The sequence below is a fragment of the Mustela erminea genome, chromosome 17, assembly GCF_009829155.1.
Source record: "Mustela erminea isolate mMusErm1 chromosome 17, mMusErm1.Pri, whole genome shotgun sequence".
Lineage (NCBI taxonomy): Eukaryota > Metazoa > Chordata > Mammalia > Carnivora > Mustelidae > Mustela > Mustela erminea.
The window spans coordinates 69,326,992-69,347,637 of NC_045630.1; the positions used below are offsets into that span (position 1 = coordinate 69,326,992).

The following is a 20,646-nucleotide window of genomic DNA, read 5'->3' on the forward strand; positions in this document are numbered from 1 at the left end:
GCTCCAGGATCATGACCTGAGCCGACGGGTGTTGGGAACCAACTGAGCCACCCAGGCGCGCTGTGTGATGGTTCTTTTAGCCTATGCAACTAACAGCTTTTGTGGTGATACATATTTCGGCATTTCGGTTTTGCAATAATACGTGTACCTCTGCTTATTTAGTGTTAACACATGATGTCCATAAGGAAGTTCTTCATGTTTCAAATAGAATTCTTTAAAGTGGATATTCGGGGCGCCTGGGTAGAGCCTCTGCCTTCGGCTCAGGGTCCTGGGATCGAGCCCCGAGTTGGGTTCTCTGCTCGGCGGGGAGCCTGCCTCCCCCTCTCTCTGCCTGCCTCTCTGCCTGCTTGTGATCTCTGTCAAATAAATAAATAAAATCTTAGAAAAATAAATAAAGTGAATATTCAAATAATACCACAAATCCAAGTGTCATGCCTTATTTGTATTACTGACAGTGTTAGAAAAATTGGTAGTAATCTGTTATGTTGATTACTTCTAAGTTTTGTGATACCAGAAATAACATGAATGTAAGGATTTAGTTGTTTGGCTTGCTTGCTTTCTTTCTTTCTTTTTTTTTTTTTTTTAAGATTTTATTTATTTATTTATTTGTCAGAGGGAGAGAGAGCACGCACATGGGCGCACACAAGCAGGCAGAGAGGCAGGCAGAGGCGGAGAGAGAAGCAGGCCCCCCGCCAAGCAAGGAGCCCGATATGGGACTCGATCCCTGGACCCTGGGATCATGACCTGAGCCAAAGGCAGTGCCTTAACCCACTGAACCACCCAGGAGTCCCAGTTGTTTGGCTTTCTTGAGACTGAAGCCAAACTTGGTAAAAATCTGCCTTGAAGTATAAATTGATAATATCTTTTAGAGGGAGATATTTTTAAATATTTTTGTAATTTTTACTATTCTCCTGTCTTCCTCCTATAACTTGCCCTTTCTTTAGATTCTGTGACTGTGTTTCACAAGGTCTCATTTTCTTTATTCTCCTTCACTTTTTGGTAGTCACTCATAGTAATGACAAAATATAAAAAAGCCCTATCTTGTAGCATTTATTTCTTCCATTATTCTGCTGAGTTTGAACATGTTTTCTTGTTCTGCTATGTAATTCTTTGCTTTGTTCATATCTTTGTTCATTTTAAAATACAGTTTCTCGGGCGCCTGGGTAGCTCAGTGGGTTAAGCCGCTGCCTTCGGCTCAGGTAATGATCTCAGGGTCCTGGGATCGAGTCCCACATCGGGCTCTCTGCTCAGCGGGGAGCCTGCATCCTCCTCTCTCTCTCTGCCTGCCTCTCTGCCTACTTGTGATCTCTGTCTGTCAAATAAACAAATAAAATCTTTAAAAAAAAATTTTTAAATACAGTTTCTCATTGTTGTTATTTTTTAAAAGCTGTATCCCAGTGGGGAGCCAGGGTGGCTCAGTTGAGTTAAGTGTCTGACTCTTGGATTCAGCTCGGGTCATGATATTGGGGTCTTGAGATAGAGTCCTGCGTTGGGGTACCTACTGAGCAGAGAGTCTGCTTCTTTTCCTTCCCCCTCTGCCCCCCCAGCCTCTGCTTGTGCTTGCTCGTGCTCTCTCTTTCTTCCAAATAAATAAATAAATCTTTAAAAAAAAAAGGTAATATCTCAGTGGTTTCCTTTACATATATTTTTGTTACCTTCCTCCCAGAAAAATATACTCCTGTCTAGAGAAGAATTTAAAATTAATCAGGAAGGAAAAAATGAAACAAGATGGGATCAGGAGGGAGACAAACCATAAAAGACTCTTAATCTCACAAAACAAATTGAGTATTGCTGGGGGGAGGTGAGGAGGGAGAAGGTGGTGGGGTTATGGATATTGAGGAGGGTATGTGCTGTAGTGAATGCTGTGAAGTGTGTAAGCCTGACAATTCACAGACCTGTACCCCTGGGACAAATAATACATTATATCTTAATAAAAACAATTAATAAATAGCATGCACGCACACACACACACACACACACACACACACATAATTGGGGGTGGGGAGATGAAGGTAACCAGGCAGATTTTCAAAAGAAGCCAATGAAATATATTTTCTGGATGTGAACGGTTTATTTTTATGATGAAAAAAGTAGAGTCATTTACATTTAAAGACTCAGTGGTACTTGTTTTGACAGTACATGTGCTAAAATTAGAATGATACAGGGAAGATTAGCATGGCCCCTGGGCTAGGAAGACAAATTTTTGAAGTGTTCCTAAAGAAATAAATAAAGGCTCAGTGAATAATAGTTTAGCTTTCAATTTAGACACTGCTGTGGATAGAATAGTGAACTGGAAAACAGTATTGAGAAAATTACCTAGAATGTAGCACAGCCAGAGATGTCAAATATGGTAAAAAGAATTACAGTAGATAAAGGATGATTGTGAGTCTAATATGTCCCAGTTGGAGTCCTGAAGAATAATTGAGGAAACCTAATATTTGAAGGGTAATAGTCCCAAATTGAATATTCATGATGGACATGTTCTAAGAAGGGCCGATAAAGCTATGTCTATATTGAGGCACATTAAGTGAATTTCTAGACTATCGAAGACAAAAATACATATAAAACAATGAGAATTAGAGGAGCAACAGTTAAATATCCGCCTCCAACCATCAACTAAAGAAAGGTTAGGGAATAAAAGAGTTATGTCTTCGAATGCTGAGAATTAATAATTGTCGGTTCTGAACAGGGCTTCCCCTGCTGACAAGTTTTAGCAGACTGGATTGCAGATGTAGCAAGGATATTGTTTCCAAATACTTTGCTGGGAATTGTAAAAAATTAAAACAGTCACTTTTGTAAAAACAATGAAGGATAAAACAGTTTCAAGAACACAGGAGACATACGAGGCATTTGAAGGCGTACAAAGACAAATAGAAGAAAAAAATTATAGAAAAGTGCAGTTAGAAGCAGCACATGTGAAAACAGTGGGGAAGAAGGAACAAGATAGAAATGAACAAAGTTCAAAAGGATGGGCATTGTGTGATAGAATGGGAAGAGGGGGAAGAAATAAAAGTATGCATAATTGGTATCTTCAAATAGAAAGGCCGAACTTTTTATTAGCTCAGCTGTTAAAAAGCTGAATGTAAAGACATTGTTAAAATGATAAAAAAATTTCTGGGTCCCTGGGTGGCTCAGTTGTTTAGACATCTGCCTTTGGCTCAGATCATGATCCCAGAGTCCTGGGATGGAGCCACACATCAGGCTCTCTGCTCGATGGGGAGTTTGCTTCTCCCCTCTCTCTCGGCCCCTTCCTCCTGCGCCTGCTTGTGTCTGCCTTGCACTCGTGTGTTCTCTCTCTCTCTCTCTCTCAAATAAATAAAATCTTTTAAAAAGATAAAAATAGGGCGCCTGGGTGGCTCAGTGGGTTAAGCCGCTGCCTTCGGCTCAGGTCATGATCTCAGGGTCCTGGGATCGAGTCCCGCATCGGGCTCTCTGCTCGGCAGGGAGCCTGCTTCCTCCTCTCTCTCTCTCTCTGCCTGCCTCTCTGCCTACTTGTGATCTCTCTCTGTCAAATAAATAAAAATAAAAAATCTTAAAAAAAATAAAAATAAAAAAAAATAAAAAGATAAAAATAAATTTAAAAATAATAGAAAATTTCAATAAATAGATTGAGAGGGCTTGTTAGATCTCATTTAATATTGCTATAGATTATGTGTCATGGAAACAACTGCAGTGTTAGACTTGATCAGTGAACCTTACAATCTCCTTTGTGATCCAGGTCAAAGGATCAAGTTACCTCTGGGAGGATAAACTTCAGCATGTTCTTGTCAAAATTCAGAACCAAAATAGCAATTTTCATAATGCCCTCAAGTCGGACAGCTCATCTATATCAAAAGGATATTGACCAACTTATTTGAACACTTGAATTTGGAGTATATTATGTTCATTCTTCAGCAAACTGGAAGACAACCTTCATTCTTTCTGTTAGCCAACCAGGAGAAGAATGGGAAGGCTAAAGCAAATATTATAGTAAGGGTTGGAAAATGTCATTTAAAGGTGATAGAGTGGATACAGATGTAATTCAGTAAAAACAATCAGCAGTCCTATAAGTGAGTGATGAGGCAGGAGCAGGGAGAGTGTGCTAATCTAATCGCTACTGATAGAAAGCAAGTATCGAAAACTACGTGATCGGTTTTTGAATTTCGAGAAGTATACATTTTCTAGAATTTTAAATTTAACTGATAAAATAAGTATATTCCACACAGTGTAAAAAAAAAGTTTAGGCTATGAAAAGTCCAAGTGAAACAAAAATGTTCCGGTGTGTCAGGCTACTAGGGTTGCCGTAACAACAAATCATAGACCAGACAGGTTAAAAACCATCTCTGTTCTGGAGTTTAGAAGTCCAAGATCATTTTGTTGTCAGGGTGGGTTTCTGGTGAAGACTCTCTTCCTGGCTTAGACATAGTCATTTTCTTGATGTGTCCTCTTGTGACCTTTTCTCTGTGAATGCAGAAGAAGGAGAACTCTGGGCTCTCTTCCTCTGACAGGGACCCCATTTTCCTAGATTTGGGCCTCACCTTTCTAACTTCCTTTATGCTGAAGTAGAGGTCTCCTTCAAGGACCTGTCTCCAGACTTAGGGGGTGAGGGTTAGGGCTTTAGCATTCGAATTTTGGGGGCACATACTTCAGTCCGTAACAGATGGAGTTTCACAAAAATGGAACTTGCAGTAAACTACCATAAAGAATAAAAACAAACAGTATTCTCTGGTCAGGATGGAGAAAGACTAGAAATTAATAAAAGCAGACAACAAAAAGACCTAATGGTTTGGAAATGAAACGGAAGGTTTTATGTAGCAAGTGTAACCCAGAAGTAGACAGAAGGGAGGGAAGACAAATAAATAGAATAAGTAGTGCTAAAGGACAGATAATTCCAAATACAGTAGAAGTTAAAAGAAAGTTGGAATAATTCAGTTTTTTGCTTAATTATATGCAAATAAGGGGCTCCTGGCTGGCTCAATTAGTGGAGCTTAGGGCAGTTAGTTCAAACCCCCTCACATTGGGTGTGGAGATTACTTAAAAATAAAATCTTTTTTTTTTTTTTTAAGATTTTATTTATTTGTCAAAGAGAGAGCGAGAGCGAGCACAAGCAGACAGCATGGAAGGCAGAGTCAGAGGGAGAAGCAGGCTCCCTGCGGAACAAGGAGCCCGATGTGGGACTTGATCCCAGGATGCTGGGATCATGACCTGAGCCGAAGGCAGCTGCTTAACCAACTGAGCCACCCAGGCATCCCAAAAATAAAATCTTAATAAATGTGAAAACATGGGTAAGCATAATTTTTTTTTTTTTTAAAGTTAGTTTACTGGGACGCCTGGGTGGCTCAGTAGGTTAAGCCTCTGCCTTTGGCTCAGGTCATGATCTCAGGGTCCTGGGATCGAGCCCCGGGCTCTCTGCTCAGCGGGGAGCCTGTTTCCCCCTCGCTCTCTGCCTGCCTCTCTGCCTGCTTGTGATCTCTATCTCTGTCAAATAAATAAATAAAATCTTTTAAAAAATAAAAATAAAAAGATAAAGATAATTTACTAAATCTGATTCCAGAAATCACAGAAAATTTTAACTTTATGATCATTGAAAATTAATAATAGAGAATTCTCTCGAAGTTAATACTATTGCCCAGAAATCCTGTTCCTGGCTCTGGTTTCATTCTGTAAAACCTTGAGGAAACCAATAATTCCAAAATTATTGAGACATTTGCGGAGCCTAAGAATGAGAAGAAAGCAAGCATAGTATCCTGAAGCCTTACAAAGATACACGGAAAGGGAGACAACACGATAATCTTCCCTGAGCTCGTGCTCAGCTGCTTCTGAGTATGGGCAAGTTTTGCTTCAGCTTACTTTTGAATATGTGCACAAAGAGGACTACACACACTCCTGTTAGATTTGTTGAATTAAAGGTATATTACTGTGTTATTTCCACTGTTCAAGAATGAAAATCTGTAATTTTTAATGATTAAAACGTATCCTTTGTAATAAATAGCCATATAGTTCTGTAAGGGCTTCATTTTAGTTTCAAGGTTACAGATCAGTCCTTTAAAGTATTGAGTCTTTAAATGTCAAAGCAAAGGTTTTTTTTTTTTTTTTTTTTACCTATTTTGACAAAAATATGCTATTTCAACGTAATTTGGCAAGATAGAAATAGATTTGCTTTATATTTTATGGAAACAAATTTATAGGTATCTTTTATTTTTATAGGATGGTGTGGTAGCCCTGTGCTTAAGGCATTTATGGCATTAACAATTGGTAGCCAAGGCTGGCAGTCTTTAACTGCAGTTACAATTTTCTTAGTTAAAAAATATGAAGCTGTGCGGTATAAGGGGACAGCACAGTGATCCTTTCGGTGATGGGAGCATTCTGTATCTTGACTGTAGTGGTAATACATGCACCTGCACAGGTGATAAAACGGTATAGAAGTGAACACATATACATACACACACACACACACAAACACACACGAATACATGTAAAACTGGGAAAATCTGAATAAGGTCAGTGGATTATGTTAATATCAATATCCTGGTTGTGGTAACTATACTTTGGAAAGGTGTTACTGGGGGGACTTGGGTAAAGGGTATACCGGATCTCTGTTATTTCTCACAACTGCAGGTGAACCTACAATTACCTCAAAATGTTTATTTAAAGGAGGGATGCCTAGGTGGCTCAGTTAAGCATTTGCCTTCAGCTCAGGTCGTGGTCGTGGGGTCTTGGGACTGAGCCCAGTGTCAGGCTGCCTGCTCAGTGGGGAGTCTGCTTTTCCCTCTCCCTGTGCCCCTAGCCCCGACTCATGATCGTGCCCACATACACAAACACACACACACTCTTTCTCTCTTTCTCTCTCAAATAAATAAAATCTTTTTCAAAAGTTGTTTATTTAAAGGAAAAAAAGCACTATGTATGGTTGGTTGTTTTTTCCTAGAAATGTAAGGGAGTATAATAACACCAGTAGCTAAAAAAAACAGAAAAACTGATACTCCCCCTATGACTAAAGTGAGTATGTAGAAGTGTGGAATACGTGTAGACGTGTAAATGAGCGCACGGAGGTGTGTTTGCGCGTGTGCGGCTAGATAAGGAGCAGCCAGAGCGCTCTCGCTGCGGTGGAGATGAAGCAGGTGGGCTCTGTCGTGTGATCATGTTACTGGGGGACATGAGGGAATAAACTTGGAAAGGAGAAACTAGAAGGATAAAAATAGGAAAAGTTATTAAGATTATTGTTATTTGTAAGTGATGCTGCATACATTGATCATCAGAATCAGTGAGAAGGCTTGTCGGAGAGTTCAGTGAGGTGATTGCCAGTAGAGTAATAAATGAGAAATGAGTAGCACCTAGAAAGAAGCAACGCTCGGGGCTTGACGTGTGTGAGGAAAGCTGCAACATGCCGCTGAGTCTTGAACCAGTGGAAGTGTGTTTGAGTAGGATCATCGTGAAGAGGTCAGTTCTCCCAGAATTCATCTGTGAGTTGTTAATATGGTAAAATATGCATAACGTCAGATTGACCTTTTAAACCAGTTTTGCATAAGCAGTTCTGTGGCAGTAAGTACGTCCCATTGCCGTGAAGCCTTCGTCACCGTCTATCTCCAGAACGTTTTCGCTACGCCCCCCTCCCCGAGATTCTGTCCTCCATTAGTGAAAACCTTTCCCTGCGGCCCACGGCAACTCCTTTCTACTCTGGTCTCTAATTTTACTCCTCCAGGTGCTGCAGAAATGGAATCATACAGAGTCTTTCTGCGACTGGCTTATGATTTCCTTTGAGCTTAATGTCGTCATGGTTCATCCATGTTGTATAGCATATGTCAAAATTTCCTTCCATTTAAGGCTGAACAATTGTATGATACGCCACAATTTCTTTATCAGTCACCTGCCAGTGGACATCGATGGAATGGCTGCCACCTTTTGGCTCTTCGTGCATAGTAGAGCTGTGAACATCAGTGTAGAAATATTTATCTGCACAAGCCCCTCCCTTTACTCCTTCGGGGTATTCGTAAATTCAACCATGAAAATTAAAGTTTTTTACATATATGTGTATATATATATGTTTTATATACATATATATATGCACACACATGTACTAGATAAGTTGCTTGTAACGTTTATGTGGCAAAATAAGAGTAGTAGTGACGTTTCTGAAAGGAACAGTAACAGCAATCAGTCTTTTTTTTGTTTTTAAGATTTTTATTTATTTATTTGACAGAGAGAGATCACAAGTAGGCAGAGAGAGAGGAGGAAGCAGGCTTCCTGCTGAGCAGAGAGCCCGATGCGGGCCTCGATCCCAGGACCCTGAGATCATGACCCGAGCCGAAGGCAGCGGCTTAACCCACTGAGCCACCCAGGCGCCCCAAGCAATCAGTCTTATTAGAAAATAAAACAAAGTTAAAATTATTAGAGCATTCTGGTAGTGGTGAATGTAGAGACAGAAATTCAGTGACACAGAACGAAAGCTCTAGCAACAGACCCATGTATATACAAGAATTTAATGTATGAAAAATGTAGCATTTCTTGTCACAGGACAAATGACAAAATGATTCAGTAAATTCTTTTGGAACTGGGTAGTTGTCTAGGAGATTTTATACATACACAGGTACACATCTATATTAAACTTCAGGAGTGTGTGGTCTTTCATCTTTTTCTCACTGATACTTTACCTTTTTTATTTTTAAACTCTTTAGAGTTATTTATTTTTTATTTATTTATTTATTTATTTTTAAAAAGATTATATTTATTTATTTATTTGACAGAGAGAGATCACAAGTAGGCAGAGAGGCAGGCAGAGAGAGAGGAGGAAGCAGGCTCCCCGCTGAGCAGAGAGCCCGAGGCGGGGCTTGATCCCAGGACCCTGAGATCATGACCTGAGCCGAAGGCAGAGGCTTTAACCCACTGAGCCACCCAGGCGCCCTGTATTTATTTCTTTTTGAGAGAGAGAGCACACAAGCACAAGCAGGCTCCCCTCTGAGCCAGGAGCCCGACATCACACTCGATCTCAGGACCCCATGATCATGACCTGAGCTGAAGGAAGACGCTTAGCCGACTGAGCCACCCAGGGCCCCCTGAAGATTTATTTATTTGTATTTGAGAGAGAGCGTGGGGAAAGGGCGGCAGGAGAGGGAAGGAGGAGAGCCCGGTCAGATTCCCCCGTCAGTGAGGAACCCAACTCAGGACTCGATCTCCTGACCCTGAGATTACGACCTGAGCTAAAACCAGGAGTTGGATGCTTAAACGACTAAGCTACCCCTGAAATCCCTCTCTGCTGTATTTCCTTGGAGAATAGAAAGTTGTCGTTTTTAACATTTGAAAACAATAAAGCTTCTTTGATTCTAGTTGTCTTCTAGCTCTGACTCCCACTTCTCTCTTTCCCTGTGTTTCTTCACGTGGTCTTACATTTTTCTTCTTAGATTCTCTTGAGCTTTTAAGCCCATCCCAACGGGGTTTTTGCTCTCACTTTACAGAGAGTGCTGTTGCGGGGTTCCCGGCAACCACCCCCCTCCCCCGTGCCACCTCCCGCTGATCCACCCATGCCCTCGGTTCTGTTTGCTCGGTCAGCAGGGGTTGGCAGTTGGCTCTTACAAAGATGGGTTCCTCACCCCACATCCCCGTTATTACCTTCTGGCTCCTTAGTCTTTGCTGGCTCTTCCTTATTTCATGATGTGGCCCTGCCCCCGTGTTTGTTGGAGTCCTCCTCTCTGCCTTTCCATTCCCCCTCCCTCAGCTGTGTCAGCCAGCCTCAAGGCTTTAAATGTCTGTGTGCTGTTGCCTTTGAGATTTTGAAACTTCACGCTCACACTTCTGTTTGATGTTCAGATGGACACACCATGTCCAAAACAGAGCACAAGTTGGGCGTGGGGGTGGGGCAGAGAGAGAAGCAGACTTCTTGCTGAGCAGGGCGCCCAATATCTGGCTCTATCCCAGGACCCCAGGATCGTGGCCCGAGCGCAGGGCAGACACTTAACCAACAGAGCCAGCCAGGTATCCAGATCTGTGGTTTTCCTATTGTCTTTTTCGTCTATTAAAATACAAGCCATGCAAAAGCAGGAATTTTTTTTTTTTTAGATTTTATTTATTTATTTATTTGTCAGAGAGAGAGAGAGAGAGAGAGAGAGCGCGCATGCAAGCGCACAAGCAGAGAGAGAGAGAAGCAGGCTCCCTGCCGAGCAAGGAGCCCGATGCGGGACTCGATCCCAGGACCCTGGAATCATGACCTGAGCCGAAGGCAGCGGCTTAACCACTGAGCCACCCAGGTGTCCCAAGCAGGAATTATTTTTATTAACATATAATGTATTATTTTCCCCAGGGGTACAGGTCTGTGGATCACCAGTCTTACACATTTCTCAGCACTCACCATAGCACACACCCTCCCCAGTGTCCGTCACCCCACATTCGCTCCCACCTCCCTCGTCTCCAGCAACCCTCAGTTGGTTTCCCGAGGTTAAGAGTCTCTTATGCGGGTTTGTCTCCCTCCCAGGTCCCATCTTGGTTCATTTTTTCCCCCTCCCTTCCCCTCCCTACCTCCCACAGCCCCCCACCCTGCCTTTCAGAGGAATTTTTGCGTTTATTCTTTGCTATATCTCCAATGCTGAGTAGGAACTCAATGTATATTTGTTGAATGAAGAATCAGGTCACATACCTCTTTGCATAAAACCTTCCAATGGCTTCCCATCTTTTGGACTAACAAAAATGTGTCCAGTCTGCCTCTCTAGCTCCTGCCGGGCCTCACTTCCTTGATTACACCAGAGGAGGTCTTGCCTCAGGGCCTTTGCTCTCACTGTTTCTTCTTTGGGATAATATTCTTTTCTCGGGTGTCTGTACATCCCTCCTTCACCTTTGCTTTGGGTTTCTGTGCCGATGTGGTCTTCTCAGTCAGGACGTCCCTAACAACCTTTGTTAACACTGTGAATGCGCTCCAGCCATAGTTTCTCCTCCTCTCCCACACTCTGCAGCTTGTGCGTAGCACGTTTCGCTTTCGAGATGTGCAATAGTTGACTCACCTTTGTACTGTCTCTACCCTGTTGGCGTATTAGAGTGAACGCTCCATGGTAAAAGGGATTTTTTCACTGCTGTTGTTCTTTGTGCTTAAACAGTAGGTACTTACTACTTTCTGAAAAAATAAGTTCTTGATTAAGCAAGAATTCAAGACTGTAAAGTAAGTAAAATCAGTGTTCGTGAATATCATCAGTGTAGAGTTAGAAAATCTAACGGGCGCCTGGGTGGCTCAGTGGGTTAAAGCCTCTGCCTTCAGCTCAGGTCATGATCTCAGGGTCCTGGGATCAAGCCCCACATCGGGCTCTCTCCTCATTGGGGAGCCTGCTTGCTCCTCTCTCTCTCTCTGCCTACCCGTCATCTTTGTCTGTCAAATAAATAAATAAAATCTTTAAAACAAAAAAGAAAGAAAAGAAAATCTAACAAAAAATTGATTCATGAGGGGCACCTGGGTGCCTCAGTGGGTTAAGCCTCTGCCTTTGGCTCAGGTCATGATCCCAGGGTCCTGGGATCAAGCCCCACATTGGGCTCTGCTCAGCGGGGAGCCTGCTTCCCCCCTCTCTCTCTGCCTGCCTCTTTGCCTACTTGTGATCTGTCTCTGTGTCAAATAAATAAATAAAATCTTAAAAAGAAAAAACAAACAAACCAAATTTATTCATGAAAGCAATGTTATTTGTGAAATATTTAGAACTAAACTTGAGAGCAGCTGTTTGGGGTCTATTTTGAATAAAATTATAAATATCTGGTAACACCAGAAAGTTTTACTAAATTAATTCGATTCATTATTATGGTATTAATGTTGGTGTTTAGATTTTTTTCCCCCTACTGTAATATACAAAATTAAAGTCATTTGGAGATTTTTGAAATTTCAAATGCATCTCAAGGCCACCTGGAAGTTTACCTAATGCAGAACTAATCAGGAGTCCTTATACAGATGTTCTAAAGGTAGTGGTTTGGGATATACAAGTCTGTGAATATACTAAAAACCATTGAATTTGTGCTTTAAAAGAGGAAATTTTAGGTATAACTGAATTATACCTCAATAATGTTATAAATAAAATAGCCAAGGAATTTCTGCAGGAGTACAAAGAAAAATCAGTCTTTCCAAGTATTAAAACTTGGTATGAAGTTATAGTATCAGTCTGTTGTATTAGTGGCTCAGTAGTAAACATAACTGTGAGTGACACAAAATGGAGAGCTTAAAGGAAGATTCAAATATGAGTAAATTAGATGCTGAATGTATTTCAAGTAAAGGAACATGAAGTGAGTAATGGAAAAACTCCTTTTGAGATAAAAAGCTGACCTACTCACAGATTATTTTCAAAATCTAAAGTAGATCAATAATTTAAAAAGAAAAAAAACAGTTCATGGAAAATGTGGTGAAGATTGTTGTCTTCAGGAGGGCTTGACCTTTGCAGGCGTGCCGTGGGAACAGCTGGAGAGCTGGAGAGACTGTTCTGTTGGCGGGAAGGGTTGAGAGCTCTGACCGGAGTGAGACTGGGTTTGAGCCCGTCAGTCGCCTACTGGCGGGGACCGTGGGCTGGCAGCGCCTCGACGTCTCAGTTTATCTAATATTATATCATGATTTGGAAGAAAAACCAAATTATCTATGTATGTCTTTGTTGTTGTTTTTCCTCCTTTTTTTAAAGTTTATACAGCTTTTTTTTTTTTTTTTTTTTTTTAAGCATATAATGTATTGTTTGTTTCAGGGGTACAGGTCTGTGATTCATCAGTCTTATACAATACACATCACTGACCATAGCATGTACCTTCCCCAGTTTCCACCACCCAGCCACTGCATCCCTCCCACCGCCACCACTCCAGCAACCCTCAGTTTATTTCCTGAGATTAGGAGCCTCTTATGGTTTGTCTCTCTCTCTGGTTTCTCTTGTTTCGTTTTTCCCTCCCTTCCCCTGTGATCTTCTTCCTTGTTTCTCAGATTCCTCAAATCAGGGAGATCATATGATAATTGTCTTTCTCTGATTGACTTTTTCACTTTTTTCACCAGAATACCATCTAGTTCCATCCACGTCATTGCAAATGGCAAGATTTCTTTTTTTGTGTGTGGCTGCATAATATTCCATTATCTATATAATGGAATATTACATATATGTATATCACATCTTCATTATCCATTCATCTGTCACTGGACGTCTGGACTCTTTACGTAGTTTGGCTATTGTAGACATTGCTGCTATAAACATTGGGGGGTGCGGGTGCCTCTTCAGATCTCTACATTTGTATCTTTAGGGTAAATGCCCAGTACTGCAGTTGCTGGGTTGTATGGTGGCTCTATTTTTAACTTTTTGAGGAACCTCTGTCCTGTTTTCCAGAGTGGCTGCACCAGTTTGCATTCCCAGCAGCAGTGTAGGAGGGTTCCCCTTTCTCCGCATCCTCGCCAACATTTGTCATTTCCCGACTTACTAATTTTAGCTATTCTGACTGATGTGAGGTGGTATCTCATTACAGTTTTGATTTGTATTTACCTAATGTCAAGGGATGTGGAGCGCTTTTTCATGTGTCTGTTGGCCATTTGGATGTCTTTGCGGAAATGTCTGTTCATGTCTTCTGCCCATTTCATGATTGGATTATTTTGTTTCTTGGGTGTTAAATTTGGTAAGTTCTCTATAGATTTTGGATACTAGCACTTTATCTGGTATGTCATTGCTTCTCCCATTCTGCCAGTTGTCTTTTGGTTTTATTGACTGTTTCCTTTGCTGTGCAGAATCTTCTTACGTTGATCAAGTTCCAGTAGTTCATTCTTCCCCTTGCTTCCCTTGCCTTTGGTGGTGTGTCTAAGAAGGTGGCTGTGGCTGAGGTCGAAGAGGTTATTGAGGCTGAGGTCAAAGAGGTTGCTGCCTGTGTTCTCATGGATTTTGATGGATTCCTGTCTCACATTGAGGTCTTTCATCATTTTGAGTCTGTGTTTGTATGTGGTGTAAGGAAATGCTCCAGTTTCATTCTTCTGCATGTGGCTGTCCAATTTTCAAAGAGACTGTCTTTTTTTTCCATTGGATAGTCTTTCCTGCTTTGTCAAAGATTAGCCGACCATAGAGTTGAGGGTCCATTTCTGAGTGCTCTGTTGTGTTTCATTGATCTGTGTGTCTGTTTTTAGTACCATACTGTGTTCATAATTACAGCTTTGTAATAGAGCTTGAAGTCTATTGAATTGTGATGCCACCAGCTTTGCTTTTCTTTTTCAACATTCCTCTGGCTGTTCGGGGTCTTTACTGGTTCCATACAAATTCTAGGATTATTTGTTCCATTTCTGTGAAAAACCAATATTGATGGTATTTTGATAGGCATTGCATTAAATGTGTAGGTTGCTTTAGGTAGCATAGACATCTTAGCAATATTTATTCCTGCAATCTGTGAGCATGAAACGTTTTTCCATTTCTTTATGTCTTCCTCAATTTCTTTCAAAGGTACTTTATAGTTTTCTGAGTAGAGATTCTTTGCCTCTTTGGTTAGATTTATTCCTAGGTATCTTTTGGTTTTGGTTGCAATTTTAAGTGGAATTGACTCCTTAATTTCTCTTTATTCTGTCTTGTTGTTGGTGTTTAGAAATGCAACTGATTTCTGAGCATTGATTTTATATCCTGAATTCCTGTTCTAGCAGTTTTGGCCTGGAGTCTTTTGGGTTTTCCACATAAAGTGTTACATCATCTGCAAAGAGTGAAAGTTTGACTTCTTCTCTCCCAATTCTGATGTCTTTTATTTCTTTTTGTTTTCTGATTGCTGAGGCTAGGACTTCTAGTACTATGTTGAACAGCAGTGGTGATAATGGACATCCCTGCTGTGCTCCTGACCTTAGGGGGAAAGCTCTCAGTTGTTCCCCATTGAGAATGATATTTGCTGTGGGTTTTTCATAGATGGCTTTGATGATATTGAGGTATGTATCCTCTGTTCCTACACTCTGAAGAGTTTTTTGATCAAGAAAGGATGCTGTACTTTGTCAAATGCTTTTTCAGCATCTTTTGAGAGGATCATATGGTTCTTGTTCTTTCTTTTATTAGTGTATTGTATCACATTAATTGATTTGCAAGTGTTGAACCAACCTTGCAGCCCAGGAGTAAATCCACCCCTTATTCGTGGTGAATAATCCTTTTAATGTATTTTTGGATCCTATTGGCTAGATTTTGGTGAGTTTTTGCATCCATGTTCATCAGGGATATTGGTCTGTAATTCTCCTTTTTGATGGGGTCTTTGTCTACTTTGGGGATCAGGGTAATGCTGGCCTCATAAAATGAGTTTGGGAGTTTTCCTTCCATTTCTATTTTTTGGAACAGTTTCAGAAGAATAGGTATTAATTCTTCCTTAAGTGTTTGGTAGAATTCCCCGGGAAAGCCGTCTGTCCCTGGGCTCTTGTTTGTTGGGAGATTTTTGATGACGGCTTCAATTTCCTTGCTGGTTATGGGTCTGCTCACGATTTCTATTTCTTCCTGGTACAGTTTTGATAGTTTGTACGTCTCAGAACCGCATCCATTTCTTCCAGATTGTCTTATTTGTTGACATATAGTTGCTCATAATACTTTTTTTTTTTTGCTCATAATTCTTTCTTATAATTGTTTGCGTTTTTTCAGTGGTGGATGTGATCTGCCCTTTTTCACTCATGATTTTACTTATTTGGGTCCTTTCTCTTTTCCTTTTGATAAGTCTGGCCAGGGGTTTATCATCTTATTAATTCTTTCAAAGAACCATCTCCTAGTTTTGTTGATCTGTTCTGTTGTTCTTTTGGTTTTTATTTCATTTATTTCTGCTCTGATCCTTATTATTTCTCTTCTGCTGGGTTTAGGCTTTATTTGCTATTCTTTCTCCAGCTCCTTTGGGTGTATGGTTAGGTTCTGTATTTGAGATCTTTCTTGTTTCTTGAGAAAGACTTGTATTCCTATATCCTTCCCTCCTAGGACCACCTTTGCTGCATCCCAGGGATTTTGAACAGTTGTGTTTTCATTTTCATTTGTTTCCATGAATTTTTAAAATTCTTCTTTAATTTCCTGGTTGACCCATTCATTCTTTAGTAGGATGCTTTTTAGCCTTCATGTATTTGAATTCTTTCCAACTTTCCTCTAGTGATCGAGTTCTAGCTTCAGAGCTTTGTGGTCTGAAGATATTCAGGGAATGATCCCAGTCTTTTGGTACCGGTTGAGACCTGATTTGTGCCCAGGATGTGATCTATTCTGGAGAATGTTCCATGTGCACCAGAGAAGAATGTGTATTCTCTTGCTTGGGTGGAATGTTCTGAATATATCTGTGATGTCCATCTAGTCCAGTGTGTCATTTAATGCCCTTATTTCCTTGTTAATTTTTTTCCTTAGATGATCGGTCCAGGGGCGCCTGGGTGGCTCAGTCAGTGAAGCATCTACCTTCAGTTCAGATCATGATCCCAGAGTCCCGGGATCGAGGCCCATATTGGGCTCCCTGCTCAGCAAGGAGTCTGCTTCTCCCTCTACCCCTTCCCCTGCTCATGCTTTCTCTCTCTCTCTCTCAAATAACTAAATAAAATCTTAAAAAAGAAAAAAAGATGATTGGTTCATTTCAGTGAGGGGGGTGTTACCGTCCCATGCTATTATTGTGCATGTGTTTCTTTGATTTTGTTATTAATTGGCTTATATAATTGGCTATTCCTATGTTAGGAGCATAAGTATTTACTATTGTTAGATCTTCTTGTTGGACAGACCCTTTAAGTATGATAGAGTGTCCTTCCTCATCTCTTATTGAGTCTTTGGTTTAAAATCCAATTTGTCTGATACAAGGATTGGCACCCCACCTTTCTTTTGCATGTCCATTAGCATGGTAAATGATTTTCCACCCCTTCAGTTTAAATCTGGAGTTGTCTTTAGGTATGAAATAAGTCTCTTGCAGACAGCATTATCGATGAGTCTTGCTTTTTTTAAATCCAGTCTGATACCCTGTCTCTTTTGATTGGGACATTTAACCCATTTACATTCAGGGTAACTATTGGAAGATATTAATTTAGTGCCAATGTATTGCCTGTAAGGTGACTTTTTCTGTATATTGTCTCTGTTTCTTGCTGGTCTGTTTTGCTTTTGGACTCTCTCTTACTTAAAGTATTCCTTTCAGTATTTCTTGTAGGGGTTTTGGTGATGGCAAATTCTTTTAGTTTGTTTGCCCTGGATTTATTCTTCTCTGTAATCATTGACCATTTACTGTGGGATCCTGCCTTAGGCTGATCTTCGTTGCTGATCTTCGTTAATTGGATATATATATATATATATACACACACACACACACATACATATATATATGTATATACATATATATTAAATGTATAATATACATTTATATATGAGTAGATATATATAGATATCTTAGATATACATAGATCTTATATATGTAAATACATATATATATTTTGGACAGAGATGAAAATCCAGCTTCAATTCCAGTCCTACAGCAGCTTATGGGAGCTGTATATATCTCTATTTTTAGGCAGAATTAAAAAAAAAACCAAAACTTGTAAGTGGGGCACCTGGGTGGCTCAGTGGGTTAAGCCTCTGCCTTCAGCTCAGGTCATGATCTCAGGGTCCTGGGATCGAGTCCCGCATCGGGCTCTCTGCTCAGCAGGGAGCCTGCTTTCCCCTCTCTCTGCCTGCCTCTCTGCCTCCTTGTGATTTCTCTCTGTGAAGTGAATAAATAAAATCTTTTAAAAAAAATTTATTGAAGTATAACTACATTTAATTCATAAGTGTGACAGCTCAGTGAATCTTCACAAACCCAGACACCCCATTTAGCCATTATTCAGGTTAAAAGAGAGTACACTGCCAGCACCCATTAAGCCCTTCTCGTGCTCCTTTTCTTTTACTCCTAGGACATACCTTACTACCTCATACTGGGGGAGACAGTTTTCCTGACTTTTAATAGTGTAACTAGTGATGCCTGTTTGTGAACCTAATTTGAGTGGGACTGTATAGTACATAGTGGCTTCCTTCCTTCACTACTGTTAATAAGCTTATCCATGTTATTGCACATAGTTTATACAAGACAGATTTAGGTCAGTTATAAAATTGGAAATGCTGCAGTTTTCAGATACAAATGTATTTTAAAATACTAAGAATAATGAAACCTTTATTTTTAAGTTTTGAAAAGTAACTGTGAAAGTACAGAATGAGTATATTGATTCTTAATAGAATGGGGGAAAAATGTAAGAGGCGTCTTTAATTACAAGTTTAACATAAGTTGTACAGGAGACTGTCAAAGAAGTCTGTTTCCTCTTGAGCAAAACTAGAAGTCTAATCCAAAACCAGTGATTACATTCCCTTAATTCTGATTTTATCAGCTGTTGGTGGTGGTATGTTCTGCCGTAGTTTCCACAATGTAAAGAGTATCAAGAAACAAACTCAGCCTTCAGGAAATGGCCAGAAGAGATGTGAGACTGCTCAGGGGCAGGTTGAATATGCTGGCTGAGTTCAGATGGGTGAAAAGCTTTGGGAACTAGAGCAGTTAGACTTACTGTATATAGTTTGGGAAGGTAAGACTCAGATCAGTGAATGCAAGTTACAGAAAAGCAGATCTTACTTTACTCTTAGGAAGACCCCTATTTTGTTCAAATAGCCTATAAACAGTGAAATTCCAGTAGCAGTGAACACCTCTAACACTCAAGACTGTGGTCTCTTTGTGCTATTTCCCATTAAAATGAAAGAGTTCCTTGTGGAACAGAGTGTTTCCAAGTACCAGATCGGAAATGTACAAGGTGATCCCGGTGCTGGACGTGTATCTCTTCACTTGTACTAGCCACTCTACTTTTTAATTTGAAATTTACTGTAACGAAATGCTTTTATAATCTCAGGGTTGTGGGATTGAACCTCGTGTGGGGCTCTGAGCTTAGCTAGTGAAAAGTCTACTTGTCTCTCTGTCCCGCTGCCTTTCCCTCTACTCATGCTTGTACACTCTTTCTCTTGTCTCTAGAATAAATACATAAATATTTTAAAAGGCAATTCAAAATAATTGCCTTCCATGTAGCTATGTAGTTAATTTGGTAGATGTATTTGTTTACATTGTTTTTAATATTTAGAGATTTGGAATATTTTTCTATATGATATAACTTTGTTTCTTAAATATTTGAAACTAATTACTATAGGCAAATGCAGAGAGCTCTAACTTCTAGGTTTCTTTGCTCCCTCATACATCACCATTTTCATTCATCTTTGCTCTTTTTCTCCCGTGTTTAATATAATCAGGCATATGTTCGGACTCCTCTGTCCTGCTTTTCTTGTTTAACAGTATATTCTTGAAGGGAATCACAGCACTGTGTTCCATCGTGCTCCGTTCTGCAGATGCACTTTGGTTTATTCAGCCACTAGCCTGTAGATAATCATTTTAGGGATTTGCTATTAAAAGAGTGGTCGGGGCACCTGTCTGGCTCATTCAGAGGGAGCATGTGACTCTTGGTCTCAGGGTTGTGAGTTCAAGCCCCACATAGGATATAGAGATAGCATAAGTAAATAAACTAACTAACTTTAAACAAAAAAACATTTTTCACAAACCACATTTTTAAGATAAAATCTTAAAACATAGTGTACATTTTATTACTTTCTGTATCCATTATATTTCTGCCTGTGTGTCTTGGAACAGTAATCCCACAGTGGGATTCCAGAGATCTAGTTAATGTAGGTTGTAGTTTTCCAGTTCTTACCAATCTCCCTGCTGTAGGAGTCATACCATGTTACATAGAGTTCGTGTCTGGGTACTTGAATTTGTGTTTTGTTGCTCTGCCCTGTTCCACTGGGTCTTCTGTCTTTTCATGTGTCAGTGCCATACTGGTTTCATGATAGAAGCTTTAAAAAGTACTTTAACAGGGGCGCCTGGGGGGCTCAGTGGGTTAAGCCTGTGCCTTCAGCCTAGGTCATGATCTCAGGGTCCTGGGATGGAGCCCCGCATCGGGCTCTCTGCTCAACGGGGAGCCTGCTTCCTCCTCTCTCTCTGCCTGCCTCTCTGCCTACTTGTGATCTCTGTCTCTGTCAAATAAATAAAATCTTTAAAAAAAAATACTTTAACATTTGGTATAGTTATCCCCTTGCTTTTCTTCTTTTCATGTTTGGGTTGGGGGGGCAGGGGGAGAGAGCGTCTTGAGTAGGCTGCACGGATGCTGGGCTCTGTACCGCTCTGAAGTCACGATCTGAGCCGGGATCGAAGGGCAGACACCGAGCCAGCTCAGCCTCTCGGGCGCCCTCGCTTGGCTTCTTTTTAGATCTTGCTATTCCTCCTTGCCTATTTTTCCAACCAATGTGATCATTTTTCTTATTCCTGAAAGAAATCTTGGTAGTATTCTTATTGGGATAGTATTAAATTTATAAATTTGTTGAGGGACAAATTGTCGTCTGTGTTGTCTTTTCATGAATGCAGTATGTTTCTCCATTTGCTCAAGTCTTTCATTGCTCTTTCATGGCTAAAAAGAACTCGTTCTGTCAATCATACTTCAGTTGTTTAAAAAAAAACCTATTCTGAAGGAAAAAAGAGGAACTGAAAAGAAGATAACTTTTTTTTTTTTAAGATTTAATGTATTTATTTGACAGAGCAAGAGAAGGGGCGAGCATGAGCAGAGGAAGCAGTAGGCAGAGGGAGAGGGAGAAGCTGGCTCCCCCTGAACGAGGAGCCTGATGCAGGGTTCAGTCCCAGGTCATGGCTCCAGCGGAAGGCAGACCCTTAGCCAGCTGAGCCACCCAG

At 40.5% G+C, this 20,646-nt stretch overlaps 1 protein-coding gene and 1 non-coding gene across 9 annotated transcripts in view; both read left to right on the forward strand.

Moving 5' to 3' along the window:
- ASH1L (ASH1 like histone lysine methyltransferase) overlaps positions 1–20,646 on the forward strand; it is a 180,454-nt gene that overhangs the window by 46,063 nt on the left and 113,745 nt on the right. The window lies entirely within an intron of this gene.
- On the forward strand, positions 2,121–2,228 carry LOC116576869. Its single transcript, XR_004280328.1, has one exon. It is a non-coding gene; the product is annotated as a U6 spliceosomal RNA (small nuclear RNA).